At 36.6% G+C, this 20,759-nt stretch overlaps 1 pseudogene; it reads left to right on the top strand.

The window, feature by feature from the left end:
- Window positions 1–6,808: 6,808 nt before the first annotated feature.
- LOC120611808 (uncharacterized) lies at window positions 6,809–6,927 on the top strand (annotated as a pseudogene).
- The last annotated feature ends 13,832 nt before the right edge of the window (window positions 6,928–20,759 follow it).

Raw genomic sequence — 20,759 nt, 5'->3', positions numbered from 1 at the left:
GAAAATCAAAGTTGCCCATTGGTACCCAGCAATGATGAGCTCATTCCAGCACACAGTGGGAGGACTGGGTCTCTCTTCCAATGTCTAAGGACAGATAGGGGCAAAAGAGGGTTCAGGGATAATTATGAATGTATGAACAATTTCACAAAACCTAGTCTTACCAACCTGTACGAAACTATCATGGATCCTTGAGGTCTTTTCCATTTTGGATTTGTAAGAATTTATTACAAAATCCCTCTTCTCTCTAGATTCTCTAGATGCTAAATCCCCATGTGGTTCTCTCTACTACCACAAAATGAATCAAGAACTCATTTTCTCAGAAACACATGAACCCTCAGGTGCTTAACAAAAATATCAACTATAACCAGAAGTAAATTTTATAAACTGGAGAATTTGTCCCAACCTCTTTCTCAGATTGACTTCTCCTGCCTCCTGGCTTGAGGGACTATGGATCTTTGGGAGAAAGGGACTGAATAAACACCAGACATCCGACTTCCTTTCTCAATGCTTCTGGAATTTCTTGCTGAAATGCCCCACCTGTCAGCCCCTTCCATCGTGCCTGGCCCCATTCACCCTTTTTTCCCTTTTGAATTTCACAAGGATATTAGGTCACAGAGGAACCATCTATCAGGGCATAGTGAAACTTTTTCATATGTGGGTCAGCCTCTTTGACTGTTGGCATCAGAGGTTTCCGCTTCAGTAGCTCCAGCCAGAAACAGTGAGAACACTGGGGACTCTTGCTCAGCTTCACCTTGTCTTCAGTATCGTTATAGTGGCTCAGGATAAGTTGTTTGTTGAATCCCTCTTTCATTAACTTAGCTTTTTCTGTTTTTCTGTTAAAAAAAAATAATAATTCAAGACTTGGATAACTTTTTGGTCTTAACAAGGATTAGAGGACAGCCAATGGCTGTACAGGTTTCTGTGATCTCACCTTTACCACAGATCTAATGGGCTTCCTTTAAATCAGGACAGCTGGATTTTGAAATCCTTAACCAAGCTTTTATTGAGTGCCTGCCATTTTAAAACTGTTATTGAGCACCTACTGTGTGTGACTCACTGTACCAGAGGCTGCAGAAACTGCAGGACTAGTAAGTAGCCTGTCCCTATAGGAGCAATATGACGCAGTGCAGGCTTTGGATGAGAACTGAGTTGAATCCTGGCACTGCCACTTGGGACTGTAGAAAGTGGGCAAAGTACTAATCTCCTCTGAGCTTTTGTTTCATTATCTGTAAAATGGGGATAACAATACCTCATAGAAATGTAAGGAATCTCTGGTTAATGCACACAGACCCTGGGACACAGGCCCCAGTACTTAGCATGCACTCTATAAATGCCAGTTGTTTTCATTACCATTTGAGTGGGAGAACATACACATACATGTTCATTAATAACCGGGTAGTAAAAGGAAAGAATAGGTGAATATGAAGCAAACTAATTTCTAGGTTTTAGACTAAGACCCTGAAATTAAGGTAGCCTCTTACAACATTCATTTAACCAATGTTCACTAGGTACCTCCCACAGGCAAAATGCATGAGAAAGGTGTTATCTATTTCCACTCTAAAGAGAGTGCCTGAATTATGCAGCTACATAGTAAAGCCAGTCTTCAAGTTTATGCATATTCACCCCAAACTCTACTCTCTCCACTTCACAGTATTGCTCCCCATATACCTAGTGTTGGGTGCTACAGGAGCTGTGGGCATAGTTTAAAATGTAGACCCACTAAGGGCTCTGTATCTGAGAGTCAGCCATGTAGCAGACCTTCCTAGTTCCTGTCCAGCTTTCCACCCCCAACACACACACATGTGCACACACACTCATGTAGCCAAGCATGCCAAGTAGTAGCTGTTGGCAACATGCCATTAGAAGCCTCCAGGGTCAAGCTGGCAAAGCAGAGGTCACATACTAAAGAAACAGTCTTAGCTCTCTTTGAGGCCAATACTATTTGCTTAAAATCCGCATGGGCTTTTGCCCAGCTATCAAAGGTGGGCTGCTGGGCCTCTTGGTTATTAAGACAGAATATGGGCATGGAATTGGGCAGATCCATGACTAACATTTGAGAATAATTAAGGGAAGCAGGAGCCATCTTCTCAGGAACGAGTCAGCAATTTGGGCGTTTCCATCAGGGGCATAAAATGAGATTCAAACAAACAAGCAAATCTCAGCAACAGAAAGAAGGCTGCCCTCAGAAAGTACCTTCAGATTCAGAGCAGATTCAAACTCCCAAAGTTTTTCATTTTAAGGTGCACTTAAAAATTCTTAAAATTGAGCTAGCATATCTCAAGAAGGGTCTGGGACTATTTAGAAGATATAGTCTGTGTGTGTGTGTGTGTGTGTGTGTGTGTGTACACACATGTGCATTTATTGGTTGAGTGCAGGATTTGGGATACGGGAAAAGCCATGCTGAAAGGAAAAATTTTAAAGAATTAAAAGTAAGTAATTGGAAATAATACAGCTGAAAAATGAAAGGCGGGAGAGGTAATAATATCCACTCCATTGTTGGTGTTGGGGATCCTGAGGTCGGGAGTCCTTAGCAAACATCAAAAGTCACTGACCCCTCTCAGAGAAACAGGGCAGGGAGCTTCTCAGTGAGTCTTGTGGGGGAATGAACCAGAGCCAGGAGGGTGGGCAAGGGCCAAATCTGCCACTTGGTAGCTGGAAAATGGAAATTGTTGATTAACAACAGCTTTCTCTCATCCCTATTGTCTCTTCTCTTGCCTTCCTCCTCCTGCCATTCTTTCCTTTCTTTCTCATATTCTCATGAAAATGTATCCCACTGTCAAAAACGAGGTGAGTGGACACAATTTTTAAACAATGTGAAAAAAGCAAAGCACTTATAGATTGCCATTCTTCCCCACATCAAAACACATGCATATCACTTCTTTTATAAGCATCAAAGGCTGGCAGAATGTCACCTTAACAACATACATTTATAAACCAACTGGAAACACAAGTCTAATTATCCTTTTCCAAGCCAACACCTTGGCCCTTTCATTCAATGCCTAGACCTGTTTCTATTTTTCTGTGACTTTCCACAAATGGACCTTTTGGAATATTCTTAAAAGAAGGGTAAGTATGCCTTTAAAGTGTAAATACCTACAATCATTCGGGGAAAAAAGGCACACTCCACCTTTTTACCAATAAGGCCAAAAATTAAGATACAAAAGCTCTAGTGAAACAAAAAAATAACCTCCAATGCAAAATCTTACATTCTATAAATGCCACATTACTTAAATAGGCAGCTGTAACTCAGGAAAGTTCCCCATCACCCTTTTAAAAGCAATGTTTCCTTTTCTAAACCTTTAACAGGCCCCTAGACAAAGAGTCTTTCAGTAAGTGTTTTAAAACTAATAAGCCTCCCATGCCAACAAAAACTGTCTCTTCTCTGTCTTTTCTCAAAGTGTTGGCAGTGGCAGTGGTCTTACTCTCCTCCTGCTTAAGGACCAGAAGTTGACCTCTGGTTTCTCCAACAGGTGATGACTATCACCAAGTTGATTAGTTCAACAAAGCCACCTTAATACTTGCACAAGATGGTTTCTTGGAAGTTTCAGGTGAGTGGTTATTGCCAGGACTTAAGGACAGGGTCCTCCTTCTCTAAGTCGGAAGTCACCCAGTTATGCCAGCCTCTGGTATCCAGACCACTCTAAGACAGAGGCTGGAATAGAAATGGAACTACACCACAGATCATTTCAAATCAAATAGGCCTAAGAAACTAACAGTACCTAGAGTCCTTAGGGTAAGGGCATCCACTGAATATAAGAAGTGAAGGATACTTAGAGAATATCTAATATTATTTTACAGATGAAGGAGCCAAAGTACAGAAAAGGGCACAATAATGCTAAATAATAGATACTGTTTATCAAGCATTTACTATAGTATTCTACAGATTATGCTAAGTTATTTAGCTGCATTATTTCATTTAATGCTTTTAACAACCCTATGTAGCAGATTCTAATAGAATCCCCATTTTATATGAGGAAAGTAAGGCTTTGAGAATCGGAGTGAGTTCCCTAAATCCCATGATTGGCAAATGGGAGCATGAGAGTTGTATGGACTCCAGAGCTTGGGTTCTAAACATTTATATGACATTGACTCTTATACCCTTGGTCATACAGCTAGGGAATGGCAGTGTCAGGGTTGGAAGCCAGCCTGGGATTCCCAGACTAGTGCTTTTGCACCACCATGTTTAACAGTGAATATGAGTAAAATCAGAGGGCTAGAGTTTCGCCAGCTATAGCCTAGAGATCTGAGATCTGATTTAGGCTTAGACAAAAGATCTAGGTCAACCCAGTCTAGAGAATGTGCTCTGCTGTAAGGAGTGCCTTGGGATCTGGTCTAGGATGGGAGGGTTCACTATGTTGGTTCATTATGTTTGTCAGACCAGACTTCCTTGATAAATCTAAAGTCTATACCAGCGTGGACCTGCCACTGGAGTTAAGGGGATTCTTTCTTCCTGTCCTTAATTTCCTTGGGTCTGACTTGATATTAAACTTCTGTGATGTCATGTGTTTAGCAAGTGTGGTAGAAATTTGGTAAGGTAAAAGGCTAATAGTTCTGATTTGCCTAAAATTGCATTTCATCCAGTAAGCATTCATTTAATCTCCATGGTATCTCTAACTTTGGTAGTCAGGGGATGTTTTCCTTGCACAAATGTTTTGTAAAGAGTATACTGTAAAATTACCTGTGCTTTTTAAAAGCTTGGATTCTTTATAACAGATCACTTGGGAACTAATTCTACCAACTTTAGCAATTCTCATTGTTAAAAAAAATAACCACTTCCCTGGCACCATTTATTACTGTGGGTCATGTATAATAACACCTTTCTCATCCCTGTTGCTGTGTGCCAGCTAAATTCTCCTCCTCCAGCTAGTATGCCAAACGATCTCTTCTTGGTTTGAAATACATTTGTTTCAAGAAACCACTTCTGATGGGATTGGGTTACTATTTAAAATGCTTTTACTTGCTTAGTGCTTTAGTGTCTATAAAGCATGTTTATATATATTGTGTTACTTTAAGCTTCACAACAACCTGCTGTGGTAAGCAGAAGACATGCTTATTATCTCTAAATGACTGAAGAAACACAGGTTCAGGGAGTCCAAGTGACTTACACAAGATCCCACACCCCCTGACTAATGAATCTGGATGTTCTAACTCCAAGTCTGGCTTCTTTTTTTCCTTTCAATTTTTTTAGACTTTATTTTTTTAAAAACAGCTTTAGGTAAACAGCAAAACTAAGTGGAAAGTAACAAAGAGTTCACAAGTATACCCTCTGAAAGTTTGCTTTTCATTAAAATGTGCTGCCTGATCCACATTGCTTTGAGGTCTTTTAAAATTCAAAAAGCTAATTCTAAGTTCACCTGAAAGAATAAGTTGGTGAAACTGGCTAAGATGTTTTGATGTAGAAAGAGAAATAAGCGGGGATTTACTGTAGATAGTAATAACTAACATTTATTGAGTGTTTTTTTTGTGTGCTAGGAATCTTTACAACTCTAAAAGGTAGCTTCTATAATTACCCCCATTTCACAGATGAAGAAAGTGAAGCAAAAGGAAATTAAGTGACTTTCCCAAAATCACATGAATGAATGAAGCTAGGATTTTAGCCCAATTAATTGGACTTCAAGGCTCTTTTTAACACCATACTCTGCCTCTCTCGTATTATGTAACCTGAATAATTAAAATAGCTGAAAACTTAATAGGCAGATTAATGGAATAAAATCGATAGCTCAAAAGCAGACCCTAATGTATACAAGACTGAAGATATAATTAAATCAAGAACTCAAATGTAGATAACAGAGGACGTATTCAATACACTGCTTCAGAGAGAATAATGGAGTATTGAGTTTAAGTGCACAGGCTTTAGTATCAGACAAACCTAAGCTTATATAGCAGCTCATCCATTTAACTAGCTCTCAGACCTTGGCATAACAACAGTAACTTACTCATGGAGGCGTATAAATTGCCTCATGTATGCTTTACACAAAAAGAGCATTCAGTAAATATTGGCTGTTAGTATTTGCACCCAACAAATACTAGCTATCATTATTATTGGCATAGGAAGACTAAAGCTAGAATCTCATCACCTCATGACACACACAACAAAATTTCCAGCTAAATGCAGAAAAAAGAAATAAAGAATGTGGTAGGTCTATCTCTATCTAATTTCAGAATGAGGAAAGATTTTTCCAGTTATAAAACAACAGAGGAGAAAAACAATAGGGCAAAAAATCTTAAAAAAAAAAACATTAATAATTGTGCAGTAAGAAAAGTTAAAATACCTATATCTTAACCATAAAATTAAAAAAGAAACAATAAACTGAAGAAATAAATATTTACCACAAATAATAAAAGATTAATATCCTTAATATGAAAAAACTTAAACAGACACAAAAGACACAAACACCCATAGGAATAGAAAAGGTACAGAGATTAGGAACACCCAGTTCACAGAAGAAATTTTTTTAATATCAAGAAATACTTAAAAAATTAAACTTCTCTAGTTAGCAAAGAAATAGATACTTGAGTATTTTTGCCTATCAATTTAGCAAGTCTGAACCCTAACAGCTATGTTCAGTCCTAACAATGCTGAGATGGCCCCTCTCACATTGCTATGAAGGGTTAGCTGCATGGGTTTTGTGGAAAGCAATTGGGCAATATCTCTTTAGAACTTTTAAAATGTTTATATCCTTTAACCAAATTCCACTTCCAGGAATCTAGCTTTAGGAAGGAATTAAAGAAATGAAAAATGTTTATAGGACAGTTGAACAAAATTCAAATGTTCGATAATATGAGAATGGTTCAAAAAATCATGAAAGTCTACAGCCATGCCACCCTGAATAAGCCCAATCTCATCTGATCTTGTAAGATAAGCAAGGTCAGGCCTGGTTAGTACTTGGATGGAAGACCACCTAGGAAGACCAGGTGCTGTAGGTGTAAAAAAAATTAAAAATAAGGGATCGTAAACTGACAAAGTCCTTGCAATCTGTGAGGTCAACCAAGGGTTGCCGTGCCTAAAAAAATAAAATAAAATAAAATAAATAAAATAATAAAATAAATAAAATAAAATAATAAAATAAAATAAAATATCCATGCAATAGAATTCAAGGCAGCCATTCAAAATCTTGTTCCCGAAGAATTAAACAGCATGAGAAAATGCTCATGCTCAAGTGAAAGGAGAAAAAGCAGGACAATAATAACATTCAAAAGATGCTATATATTTAAAAAGATAATATATAAACAAATATAAATACATAGCATTTAAATACATAGTGTTTACTATATGTATGTGGAGGGTGGGGGTTTGTATGTATATTGGAAAAAATGCTAGAAGAAACTATGCCAAAATGATAAAAATGGTATTCTCTTAATGAAAAGGTTGTAGTTTTTTTCTCCTTACATTTTTCTAAGTTTTTTAAAAATTTGAATACTAAGCAAGTGTTACATTTAAAACACACTCCCACAATCAATAGGTGGTTATTTTCACAACAGAAGCCAGGTGGAGAACTGGAGTAGAAACAAAGCATGGTGGGAAGTGGGTGGACATTGGAGTCAGATAGAGCTGGGTTTCACCTCTGGCTCTGCCTTTTTCTAGCTCTATGACTCTGAACAAATGGCCACAATTCGTGGCACATTAGTATCCTCCTATGTAAAATGGAGATGATAATCATACCTCTTTCATGGGATTGTTGTGTTGTAAGTAGTAGAGATATAACACATGTAAAGTGCCAGGTCCACTGTCTAGCAGAGAGTAGATATTTGTCAATGCTTACTATTGTTATTATCGTCTCCTAATTGTCTGATCTGTCCTCTATTGACTGTTAACTTGCTGAGATGTTTAGTTTCCCATTTTAGGTGACAAGTTCCTTGAACACAGGGACTGGTTTCATGTTTTCTTAGAACAGTACTTCACTTACAGCTGACTTTCTTTCTCTGATTACATCTTTTCTTCCCTCCTCCCCAAGGTTGTCACACAGGATCCTGATCCTGTACTGGTCATGTGACAAGGCTGATTGACCGATAAATCCTGCATCATAGAGTGACTTTTCCATGAGTTACTAGGAAAAGAAGGGTTTGTGTGTGCATATTTTTCCTATTACAGATACCATAAGTAAGGCGATAGGGTGACTTGTCCAGGTCCCATAGGCTCTGTATCTCTTCTTGACTATCTACCGTATCAAATGCCTCATAAACATATATAATTCTGAAGACTGCAGAGAACTCCCTACATTTGAATTATGGCTCCTTGTAGTTTCTTCACAGCAATACCGAGGATTGTCATCCATTTCAGAATTTCTGATTTTGAGTAAGGTTGTTGAAAGATCCAACCTTAGAAAAAAGACATTAACACAAAAGGGATATTTCAAAATTTACAGGGAGTCAGTACTTACTGGGTAAATCCTACCCAACCATCAGTCTACCAAAGTCTACTTGAAAAAAGAACCAAAGTCCATTCATATTCAAATATAAGTAATTATCAGCTTAAGAATTACCTCACCTCAAGCAGATTTGCTCTGAAATGGGATCTAGTTTTTAATCCCAGGGAATTAAACCCCTGTGATAATATCAGACATATTATTAGATGCCTTTCAAGAATCCCTATACACTTTGTAGACCTACAGACCAGATTCTTCAGCATACCTCAGTCTCAGGACAGAATCCTGTCTACCAGAGAGAACATGTTATCTGTAGTCAGTAGACTTGGGTCCTGCTCCTGACTCTCCCACTAACCAGTTTGGGTACTCAACATCTCTGAGCTTCAGGTTTCTCATCTACAAAATGAGAGAACTGAAAGAGATAATCTCTAAGGCCTCTCAATTCTAACTCTTCTCTTGTAAAATTCTGCCCTTGTAATGAACACATGGAAAGATCCACAGATGGCTTCAAGGAATTTGGGGGATGAGAAAAACTTGCCATTTCTTTATTCCATCCTACCAAGTCTAGACCATTTAATAAACCAGTAAATTACATATAGAAGAAAATTCGAACAATAAAGATATGAAAGGCGGGGAGGGGGACATGGAATCTCACCACACAAGCACTGCTGCCATTTGGGTGTAGCTCCTTCCAGAATTTTTTCCCCATGAATAGGTGTCTTAAAACATTAGTTATAATGAGAATGGGTATATTGTTTATTCTATCTCCAGGTCCTCTGCCTTAGCCACGAGCTCTTCATTTGGCCATAAATCCAGGTGACACTTTGAATTAGGGCATTGTGATTTCTCTCCAATTTTTTCTTCACCGCTATTCCCCACCCTAATCCTAGGTTAAGGATGGGCTTTACTTTTTCTTCCAGGACTATGGAACTATTTGACTTCCCTTCTTTTGAGGTATCCTCCACTCCCAGCCTATGTGACTCAAGTTGGGCTGACAGTTATATTTCCTTGGCAACCATGAGCTAATGACCCAGATTTGACCAATAATATTATTCCATTTCCCAGTCAACAGTGATTGGACCACAGGGTGGGCATTTGACTCAAGTAGAGCTAATCAGAGTCATTACCTGGGGTTACACATGGACATTGTTGGGGAGGGGGAAAGCACTTTCTTCCTAAGCAGGAAGCACTGACCATCTTCACTGTGCAGAGCAAGCCTAACTGTAGAATGCAGCCTAGCAGAGATGGAAAGAGAAAAGTCCCTGCCGTGTTGAGTCCTACATCCTGCCTTGGACATTGTTCCTGCAGTTTTCCTTTAATCTTGTGAGCTCTCTTCCAGGACATGACCAAATAATTCTCTTGTTGCTTAAACTGGTTTGAGCTAGGTTCTTGTCACTAACTGTCTACAGATTCCTGCCTAACATAACAAGCTCCATCCCAGTTTCTTTAGGATTAGATACTGTTAATTATTTCCACTTTCCTAACTTGAGATTTCAGTCCTGCCCTTCAATTACCAAGTTCTTGCTCCTTGCTCACAGACAATTTAGTGGGCTGACCACCTGTTTGCCATTCAGTTGCTTGCTGAGGGATTTCCTGTCACTGGACTTTACCCACCTATTTGGATTCCTGGACATTTTCATGCTGAACCCTCTTGTTACCTTATGATTTACTTCATTCCTATTTGCTGTTTTGCCGTACCTACTAAACTTGTTGTTAGCATAGGCACCCGGTCTATTTTCTCACTACATGATCCACCCCAGTGAGACAGTCCAGTCCTAAATTTTGATCCTTCAATACATCAAATTAAGCAATATATGGAGGGAATGCGGAGGTGTAGAAGAAACATGTAACCTCCAAGCATATTCTCTAAAAGCAGAACCTTTCAATGTTTTTGAGGTTGTTAGGACTATGATGAAAAGGTCATGAAAAGCAAATCTGTAAGACTCATGGCAATCAGCTCCAACTCCTACTCATTCTCTGGGCCACGTGGCAGTTAGCTATATTATGTCTGTGTCCCGAGGAAAGATAAGGTTCTTTTTTCCTAACAACCTATACTTTATCCCTTTTATAACCTCATCCAGGGATAAACAGTATTCTTTCTAGATTTATACAATCATAATCTTCCCTGGAAGGCCTCCTTTATAACATGTGAACAATTTAATGACCTATTTTTGCCTTTTAATACAGAAGTCTTGGTTCCCAGTCCAGGGAGGCATGTTTTTGTGACAGAAGGGCCATGTGGTGCTCTGCTAGGGATATGTATGTCATTGTTACCCAAGCTAGTTTCTCAAAACCATGAAGAAAAAACTCCCAGGGTACAAGAGTGGAGAAACTAGGGAGAGCTGGGTCAGAGGGGGATATCTTTGAAAAGTCTGACTTGGAATCCATCGACTTAAGTGTCTGGCTCTCATTGTGGTTATACTAAGAGGATGGCAGAGAGAAAGTATCCACCTCTAGGAAATGGAAGTGTTTCTCACTTTGGTTCCTCATCAAAGTTGACCCTGATTTGGGTAGGTAAAAGGATCTTACCATTTTCAAAACAGATCTTGGATGTCAGTGAAAAGCGGATGATAACAGGTAAACTGCTATCTTGGGAAATCTGGGAACACTGGTTTTGGCTGATAAGAACTGGAAAAAAGGAAGAAGGACAAAGATGAGGAAAAGAGGAGAAGAAGAAGAAGAAGAAAAAGAGCATTTTGCTAGAGCATCATCAACAGAAAATCTAATGGTCATATTTTAATATTTTTACCTGGGCATTAGCAAAATTTTCCATAAGCACTCAAAATGACCCATGAAAATATATTCATTTGCTCTGGAAATTAACCAGCTTTTTAAATTAAAACTTTCTCCGCACAGTTTCTTGATTCATTAAACAATTGTTTATGCTTTAGTTCTAAGAACTGCCCTTCCACATGAGAACTACTGAAAAAAGATTCATGTTTTATTTTTATTTCTTCTGTTTGCAGCTGTTCCTTTCTGTATCACTATTAAGTTTAGCACAAAAACTATAAATCTAACACAAGAAATTTTATTTATCTATGAAGTGGAATGGACTCATCCTGTAGAGAAAAAACAGATGTTTTAAAAGCTGTCTAAAAACAACAACAACAAAAAATTAGAGATAGTTTGGGGAAAAAAGCAAAACTTGTGGAAGCTTCTTAAACTTTGTACAGTTGACCCTTGAACAATGCCGAGGTTAGGGGTGCTGACCCCTAGCACAGTCAAAAATCCAAGTATAACTTTTGACTGGTCAAAAACTTAACTACTAATAGTTGACTGTTGACTGGAAGCCTTACCAATAACGTAAACAGTGGACTAACACATATTTTGTATGTTATATGCATTACATATACTGTATTCTTATAATAAAGTAAGCTAGAGAAAAAAAAATGTTACTAAGAAAATAATAAGGAAGATACATTTACAGTATTTATTGAAAAGAACCCACATATAAGTGGACCTGAGCAGTTTAAAGCCACGTTGCTCAAGGGTCAGCTTGATCAATATATGTACTCAGCTCTTTGGAATGTTTTTTCAGTGAAACAGAAATCCTATTAGCTATCTCACAGGGGCATCGAGATGACTAAATGTCTAGAAAGCTCCCTGTGATTTGTAAAATGCTATGAACTAATATTTTGTTATTTAAACTATAAGGGCTTTTTTTTTTTTTTTGCTACATTTAATTTTGCTTATATATATTCGACACAATAGAAGATAAAAGGAAAAACCTTAAAGCCCTGAATATTAAATTTTACTCTGGGGGTAAAAGCAGGCTCCATTAGTATTCTTCGCTGTGTAGTGCTAATCTCTGGTGAGGTTCCTCAACTTTTATTAATTGCATGGCTGTGCCGGTAACTAACATTTCACTACTAAGTTTACTGAAATTATTATTAGTGAAATATAAATATTTTAGACCCTTAAGCCTTTTTTCACAATATTCTTGGGTTTAGTACTTGCAAATGGTTTCAGCATCTTAGAACAGCATCAATTTCTTGGGGAAAAAATAGTAAACTTCATTTTAACTGTGAAAAATTTAGAGACTAAGATCTGGCAACGATCAGGTGGATGGAGCAAACTTCTGAGAAAGGAGAGTTGTCCCTTACAAACAAGGGAAGAAGGCAGCAGAACTGATTTCTCCACTAAGTACATGACAAAAATGTTTTAACTTTATTTTCTTTGAAGGCAGAAGAAAAAAATAAATGTGACAATGATGAATATATATAGTAATGAGTCCAGCTGTATTATATTTACCTTTATAAGAATGTAATCATAAGATCCAATTTTTAATAATTTTTATGGAGGAAGGGACCCACAAAGAGAAAAATGCCTACAGCCCATTAAAGTCATAATTTGGCCCAGGGACTGAGGGAACAGAGATGCAGTGGTAGACAGAAAGGGGCTGTAGAAGCAGCATCAACTCAAGCGCCTCTAGAATGGGACATTTTGTACTATTTCACACATATATCACAGGTTCCTAATTCTAGGCTCAAGTCTTCACTCCTCACTCTGAACTTAAATGTCCTTCAAGGATAGTTGTATACACCTGTCCTTCCACTCAATTCCTTTCATTTATCCCTTTATAAGAAGAAAAGCTTTCTTTTCCACAGTTGGCCTAGGTTTTCCTTTTTTAAAAAAAATTGTGGTAAAAATACACAAAATACAAAAGTTACCATTTTAACCATTAAAATATTTGTTATTGTAGTTGAATATGCATAACATAAAAATCATCATTTTAATGTTCTGTTGCATTAAGTTCATTCACATTTTTTTCTAACCATAATCAACATCCATCTTCAGAAAATTTTCATCTTTCTCAATTGAAACTCTCTACTCTTTTAACAATAACTCCTTATCCCACCTCCTCCCAGCCCTGACAACCACCTTTCTAGTTTCTGTGTCTATTAATTTGGCTACTCTAAGTACTTCATTTAAGTGGAGTCGTACTATTTTTGTTCTTTTGTTTCTGGCTTATTTCACTTAGCATAACGTCTTCAAGTTTCACCCAGTTGTATAATATATCAGAATTTCTTCCTTTTTTAAACTCTGTTTATCCATTCATCTGTCGGTGGATATTTGGGTTGTTTCCGCCTTTTGGTTATTGTGAATAGTGCTGCTATGAACATTGGTGTGCAAATATCTGTTTGAATTCCTGCTTTCAATCACCTCCTGTTAAAGATAACTTCATCCTAGGCCTCAAGTCATTTTTAAAAAGTTTTTCAAATGCAATATCTGACACAAAATAAAAAATAATCCTATTCACAGGGAATTGAAAGAACGTGAATGAGAATGTCAGAAACCAAACAACCCAGAACAGATTCACATAAATATGCTCATCTGATTTTTGACAAAGATGCAAAGCCATTCAACGGAGGAAAGACAATATTTACAACAAATGATGCTGAAGCATTTGGACATCCACAGACATAAAAATGAGCCTCAATCTAGATCTTGCATCGTATACAAAAGTTAACCCAAGATGAGTCATGGACTTACATGTAAAATGTAAATCTATAAAGCTTTTAGAAAAAAAAAAGAAAGAAAGAAAACCTTCAGGATCTAGGGCTAGGCAAACAGTTCTTAGACTTGATACTAAAAATACTTAATTTTTTTTTTTGATAAATTGGACTTCATTAAAATTTAAAACTTTTTTCTGCAAAGGACCCTATTAAAAGACACTGGGAAAAAATATTTGCAAAGCACATTTACAACAAAGAACTAGTATCTAGAATATATAAAGAACTCTCAAAACTCAGCATAACAAAGCAAATAATCCAATTAGAATATGAGCAAAGAGATAAAAGACATTTTACTGAAGAGGATATAAAGATGGCATATATTCAAAATCATTAGCCATTAGAGAAATGTAAATTAAAACTACAATGAAATATCACTACACACCTATAAGAATGGCTAAAATAAAAAATAGCAACAATTTCCACATGCTGGTGAGGATGTAGAAAAACAGGATCACTCATACATTGCTGCTAGAAAACAGTTTGGCAATTTCATATAAAAGTAAACCTGCAATTACCACACAGCCCAACAACTGTACTTCTGAGCATTTATCAAAGAGAAATCAAAACTTATATTTACACAAAAGTCAGTACATGAATGTTTTATCAGCTTTCATAATAGCTAAATACTGAAAGAGAGGAAGGAAGGAAGGAAGGAAGGAAGGAAGGAAGGAAGGAAGGAAGGAAGGAAGGAAGGAAGGAAGGAAGGAAGGAAGGAAGGAGGGAAGGAAGGAAGGAAGGAAGGAAAGAGAAAAATCCAGATGTCCTTCAAGGAGTGAATGGTTAAACAACCTGTCATATATATCCATACCATGGAATACTACTGAGCAACAAAAAGGAACAAACTATTGATACATGCAACCTGGATGAATCTCTAGGGAATTAAGCTAACTGCAAAAAAGGCAATCACCAAAAGTTATACATTGTATGGTTCCATTTACATAACATTTTGAAATGACAAAAATATAGAAATAGAGACCACGATGGTGGTTGCCAAGGTTAAAGAGGGGATGGGGGCAGGACAGAAGTGGTTTTAGCTGCCAAAGGACAATACGAGCGATCCTTGAGGTGATGGAAATATTCTGAATCATGACTGCATCCATGTCAATATCTTGGTTATGATATCGTACTATAATTTTTCAAGACGTTGCCATGTGGGGAAAATAGGTGAAGGGTATATGGGATCTCTTTATATTGTCTCTTACAACTGCATGTGCATCTACAATTATCTTAAAATTAAAAGTTTAATTTAAACAATAATATATGTAGCGAGCATCATTTTTTTTTTGTTAGACTGTGCTGCTGTAAGAGAACTTGTAAGATCCTCTGAAACAAAGACTTCATATCATACGGATATGAAGCAGAATAGATGCTTTATTAAACTGAAAGCACTATAAGTTTTTGTATCTTACTCCTGACATTCACGAAGACCTAATTACTAAAATGATTAACAGAAACCAAATACCATTAATATATTTTGTCAATATTTCACTTATTTGCTGCTTTTTATTTAACCTGGATGATTATTTATAAATCGAAGTAGTAATTTCTACTTACGTGTTTTCTCTATACATTTATTTGATACAGCATGGTGATGGTCTACTTTTGCTTTCCCTGGATGATTTTTGTTATCACACTCTTCTCTTGAACAGCTGCTGATTTTGTCAACTACGGTCATGGAATTGCAATGGCTTTGCAAGGCATCGTGTTTCTTCAACATTGAATTTCTGGTTTCACACTTACAAGCTTCTTCAGTAAGATCGTGCCAAGTATAATTCATAAGATTCACAATTCCCACAGGGAAAGTAATGTTATATTCAGCATATTTCTGCAACATCTCCCCAAGTTCATATAGCATCTCAGCGGCAATGAGTTTGTATTCTTCAAATAGACGCTTTGGCAGGTGTATTTGGGAGAGTTCAGATTTAGCAGAAAACTTGGAAACAGAAGGAGTTCGTGAGATGTCAAATGAGTGGAACTCATATTTCTCCTCAGAATCAGTTACTGTAGATAGTCTTGCTTCCTCTTCTAGTTTTTTAGATTCTCTAATCTTTAGATAACTGTAAAAAACATATGTGAGCCTTGAAGATATTTAGTACTCTTTCACCTAGTAATTTGACTTCTAGAAATCCATCTTAAAATAGAGTTTAAAAAAATTTATGCCATCTATGTATAAAACCGCTAACTAACATTATTTTTTCATGTTAGTCAAAATTGAAAAGAACCTAATGGCTCATAGGAATATAGGGGATTATGGAAGTCATTTTTTATTTTCTCCTTTTATACTTTCTACTTTTCTAACTTTTCTACAATGAACACTTACTGTGTTTATATATAGAAGATAAAAACCAGTACATGTGTGTTGTTAATTCATTTGTTTAGTTATAAGACAAGACAGATAATTTCTTACAGAAAGCCTTCCCTGAGTTTCTTAGGTTAGTCTGCAAACACATTCTGTGTTCCCTTAGCCCGTCCAACACACCCCTAACAGATGCTGCTGTGAGTTCCTGGGGGAAGACAGAAATCCAAAAAGGTAAACCCTAATTCTAAAATAGGCATCTGAGAGGAGGTAAACCCTAATTCTAAAATAGGCATCTGAGAGGCTTAGAGACTGATCAGGGCTTTTAATAGCTTTGTGGAGGCAAAGAGTTCAAAATTTGGAATCCAAGGTTTTCTAAAGTGAGGTTACTGGTTGAGACCCAAAATGGCAATAAGGGTTATCCAGAAGTAGACCTAGATCAGCATATTGGAACACAGCTTCATACTATCTTAATGAACTAAGGTGACCCCAAAGTATTGATATCCACAAGCCTCTGATAGAAACAAAAGTAAATCTCCTTCAGTGGAAAATATTTGACACAAAGCTTTTTAAAAAATTACATTCACTAGGCATTGAAAGAAAATGAATGAGAATCAGCAGAAACAGCAATTAACAGAAATAGAACCATAATTGGATAGAGTTTAAAATTATTCTGCTTACTATGTCCAAATAAATTGAGAATTTTTGCAAAGAACTGGAAACTACACACACACACACACACACACACACACACACACACACACACACACACACACGAGCATATACAAAAAAGAATCAAATAGAAATAAAGCTGAAAAATATAATAACCAAAATTAAGATCTCAGAGGGTGGATGGGTTTAAAGCATATTAGACACAGTTGAAGAGAAAATACACTTACACACAGACGCATACATATATATAGATTGTACATCTATATGTATATTTTATATACTTACTAGTTTTTAAAAGACATCTTATTTTAATAAACTTTGTTAACTATTATGACACCGTAAATGTATTTATTACTTTATAATTACAAAGTATTTTCACATATATCACTTTCTCCAACCCTCATAGTAACTCTGTTAGATGGGCATGTTACATTGTCTCTATTTCACAGTATTTTATGTATGTAAGTGTAAAACTATAAGATATCTATTAAATAATAACTGCGGTTTGTCTAACATTTTTAATAATAGCTGGTTGATATTGGACTAAATGTTTCAGCAACTCTATGAGATAAATCTTTTATCTCCCTTATTACTGAAAGGGAAATGTTATATTTATTTATGGGATAAGAACTTCTCACTTTCAATAAAACTAAGTTCAAAAAAATATTTAGTATCTTAATGAGGGACACTGATCTGGGCTTCTTCAATTTCCTTGGCATTTTTCTGGAATGTTGCTAAATATGAAAAACAGACTAAGGTTGCCAAATGAGTTCAGAAAAATACCAGGCTCGACAATACTTCTTTGTGACAACGAACAAATTTCTGCAAATCCTATAAACTGAGTAACTCTAGGCCAGAGCTCAGCAACCAGTAGCCATAGATATATTTCGTTTGGTTTGTCTAGTAAAGTATACACAGTATTTTAAAATTTTTAGATTAGTCAACAATATGTGAAGACCAGAAGTATTCTGTAAAAATCTATACTCCAGGTTTCTCTTTTAAAAAATGGAAAGAATAGTCCACTCTGGGGCTGCATTCCTATACCACAGAAATGAACTGCGGGTGAGTTGCAGCTGCCCACTAGCTCACTGCCCAAAGAATAGTCCACTCTGGGGCTGCATTCCTATATCATAGAAATGAACTGCGGGTGAGTTGCAGCTGGTTTCTCTTCTAATTGTTATGTTAAAGCTATGAGTAGGACAATCATATAAAGATGTCTAAAGAAATAGATAGCTATGCTGCAACTATACTAATATTTTACACTAATATCTATAGTAATATGGAATTTCTATGAAAAGGAACAGATGTACAACTCCATGGCCACTACTATCTTGAGAGGAAATGTTTTGTCATTCTCTTGTGCCAAAGTTGTTCACCTTTACTATATGACTTTCTAAATTCTTAATGTTTTAATTCTACTACTAATGTGATTATAATTAAGATTTGACCTATCATGTGCCTAAACTTCTGGGAGAGAGAATGTGTTGCCGATTAAGTGTCATTTAAGTATTTTGCTCCTAAGATAATTTTTCAAAACAATTAGAAATTAATGAATGACTTAGTCCTTCTCGGTCCCACAGACATTTTGGCTGACCTGAGCCCATATCCCAGTTAATTACTCTTCTCTTTGAACACAACCATCTCTGGGCCTTTAAAGGCACAGGGCTTGAATCTGGAATGTAGAAACTAAAGGGAGTTGATACTTCAGCTGACTCTCTCTTATAAAATATTACTAACAACCTCCTTTTACAAATTTCTTCAGTGCTTTCCTCCTTAAATTTTTAGGGACTGATATAGAGGTGAACATGCCTTGCCAACTACTATACCATTTATCTGCCCCCTTTATAGCAAAATTCTTTTTTTAATTGTGATAAAATACACATAGTATAAAATTTCCCATTTTAACCATTTTAAAGTATATAGTTCTATAGCATTAAATACATCAACCTTGTTGATTGCTACCATTCATCTCCAAAATTTTTCATCTTCCCCAATTGAAACTCTGTACCCATTAAACACTAACTCCCCATTCTCCCTATGTGAGGTTCGGCTCTTGCCACTCCCAAATATGCTGCAATGGAATATTGATTATTTTTAGTTAAAGGCACTTGAAAAACAGTGGATGCAAAGAGGGCATTCCAATCTTCTTTTTCATTCTTGAAAGCAGAAGGTGAAACTCCCATGTGAAACATGCCCTTCCTACACCAGAAGGAAGAAACATTCTTTCTACCAGAGAGAAGTAGTTGAGGCTGAAAGAAACGTGTACAAACAGACTTTGTTAAACTAACCCTTCTCTTCCTAGTCATTTCTCCATGACTAACCCAAACCCTTTATCACATTTTAATAGTTTATTACACTTTGTATATAAGCTTTGGGCTATAATTGTTTCTTGGGGTCTTCATTTTTGTAAGGGCTCCTACGAACATGTAAAAATTACTAGATAAAATGTGTATGTTTTTTCCTCTATTGATCTGTCTTATGTTGGTCCCAGCCAGGGACCTTAAAAGAACAGAGGAGAAATTTTACTTCCCCATTCCTTAAAATTGAATCTCAACACAGAAGCCAGGTCATTTAATCATGTCAAGTAACTCTTCTCTGCTCAAATTCTCCAATGGTTTCCCATCTCATTCATTGTAGCAGTGGCTTTCAAAGTCTTTCATGATCTGACCCTCTCTCTTTCCTCTTATTATGGTCTTATCCCCTACTATAATGTCCCAATTCATTCTGTTTCAGTCATACCATGAGGAATAAATCAAATGAGAAAGCTGGGAAACCAATAAACCCCTAAAGCTCTAAGATAAGCAGACCTATTTATTGCTCATATGACAACCTGAACTCATTGATTACCAAGCACTGTGGATACAAAATAACCAAGTTATGTTGAATTGCTTTTTAAGCAAAAAGAGTTGGAAATGAAGAGACAATGAACTTCCGAAAATAGCAGCAACTTGCAATGGTCTTGAAAAAAGTTATAGCAGGCTCAAAAGAAAAAAATACAGATTACTGTATGCTGCCAGAATTTCTCAACCCTGGCACTGCTGACATTTTGGACCAGATAATTCTCTGTTGTGGAGGGCTGTCCTATGTCTTGTAGGATATTTAGCAGCATCATGGGTCTCTATACACTAAATGACAATAGTACCATACCCCCTAGTTGTGACAACAAAAATGTCTCCAAAAATTGCTAAATGTCCCATGTGGGGCAAAATCGTCCCTGCTCCAGAATTCACTGGTATAATTGATAACTTTTAATCTGATACAGTCTTGGGATATATGTTCAAGACATGTTGGGATATTTTAATTTACACTTCACAAGTTAAGAAATTGTAATAACTGGAGGGTAAAAATGTGGTGGAATGATTAGTTCCATTACCTCATTTATCTTTACGGGTTTGACACAATTCTATGGCTGTTAATCACAAATCTCTATTAAGCACATCCTATATGCCAAGCACTGTTTTTGGGACTGGAGATAGAGAAGAGATCAAGTAGATTAAAAAATCGTGCCCTTGTAGAGCTGATACCCACATGAGGAGAAAGCAAACAAATAAATAGGGATATCATTTAGAAAGTCATAAGTACACAGAAAAGTTAGGTGGGGACAGGGTAGAAATGTGAAATAGGATAATCGAGAAAAGTCTCACCATGAAGGTGATATTTAAATAAAGTCTTAAAGGGAACCCGGAGTAAGCAATGCAGAAAGCAGAAGGACTATCTAGTGCAAACTCCCTCACACAAAAGTGGGGCTGGGTTTGGTATGGAATAGCAAAGAAACCAGAAATGACTGGTAGATTTGATCAATTATGCTTAAATTAACCACTGATCTGGCTAAAATAAAGTTCTTTGGTTGACTTCATAGTCAGCTTTGAAGTGGTAATTTCTTGATGTAGTTTCTTGAGGGGTGAGGAA

Source organism: Pteropus medius, unplaced genomic scaffold, assembly GCF_902729225.1.
Source record: "Pteropus medius unplaced genomic scaffold, Ma_sr-lr_union100, whole genome shotgun sequence".
Taxonomy (NCBI): domain Eukaryota; kingdom Metazoa; phylum Chordata; class Mammalia; order Chiroptera; family Pteropodidae; genus Pteropus; species Pteropus medius.
This window is presented reverse-complemented; position numbering and strand designations above follow the sequence as displayed.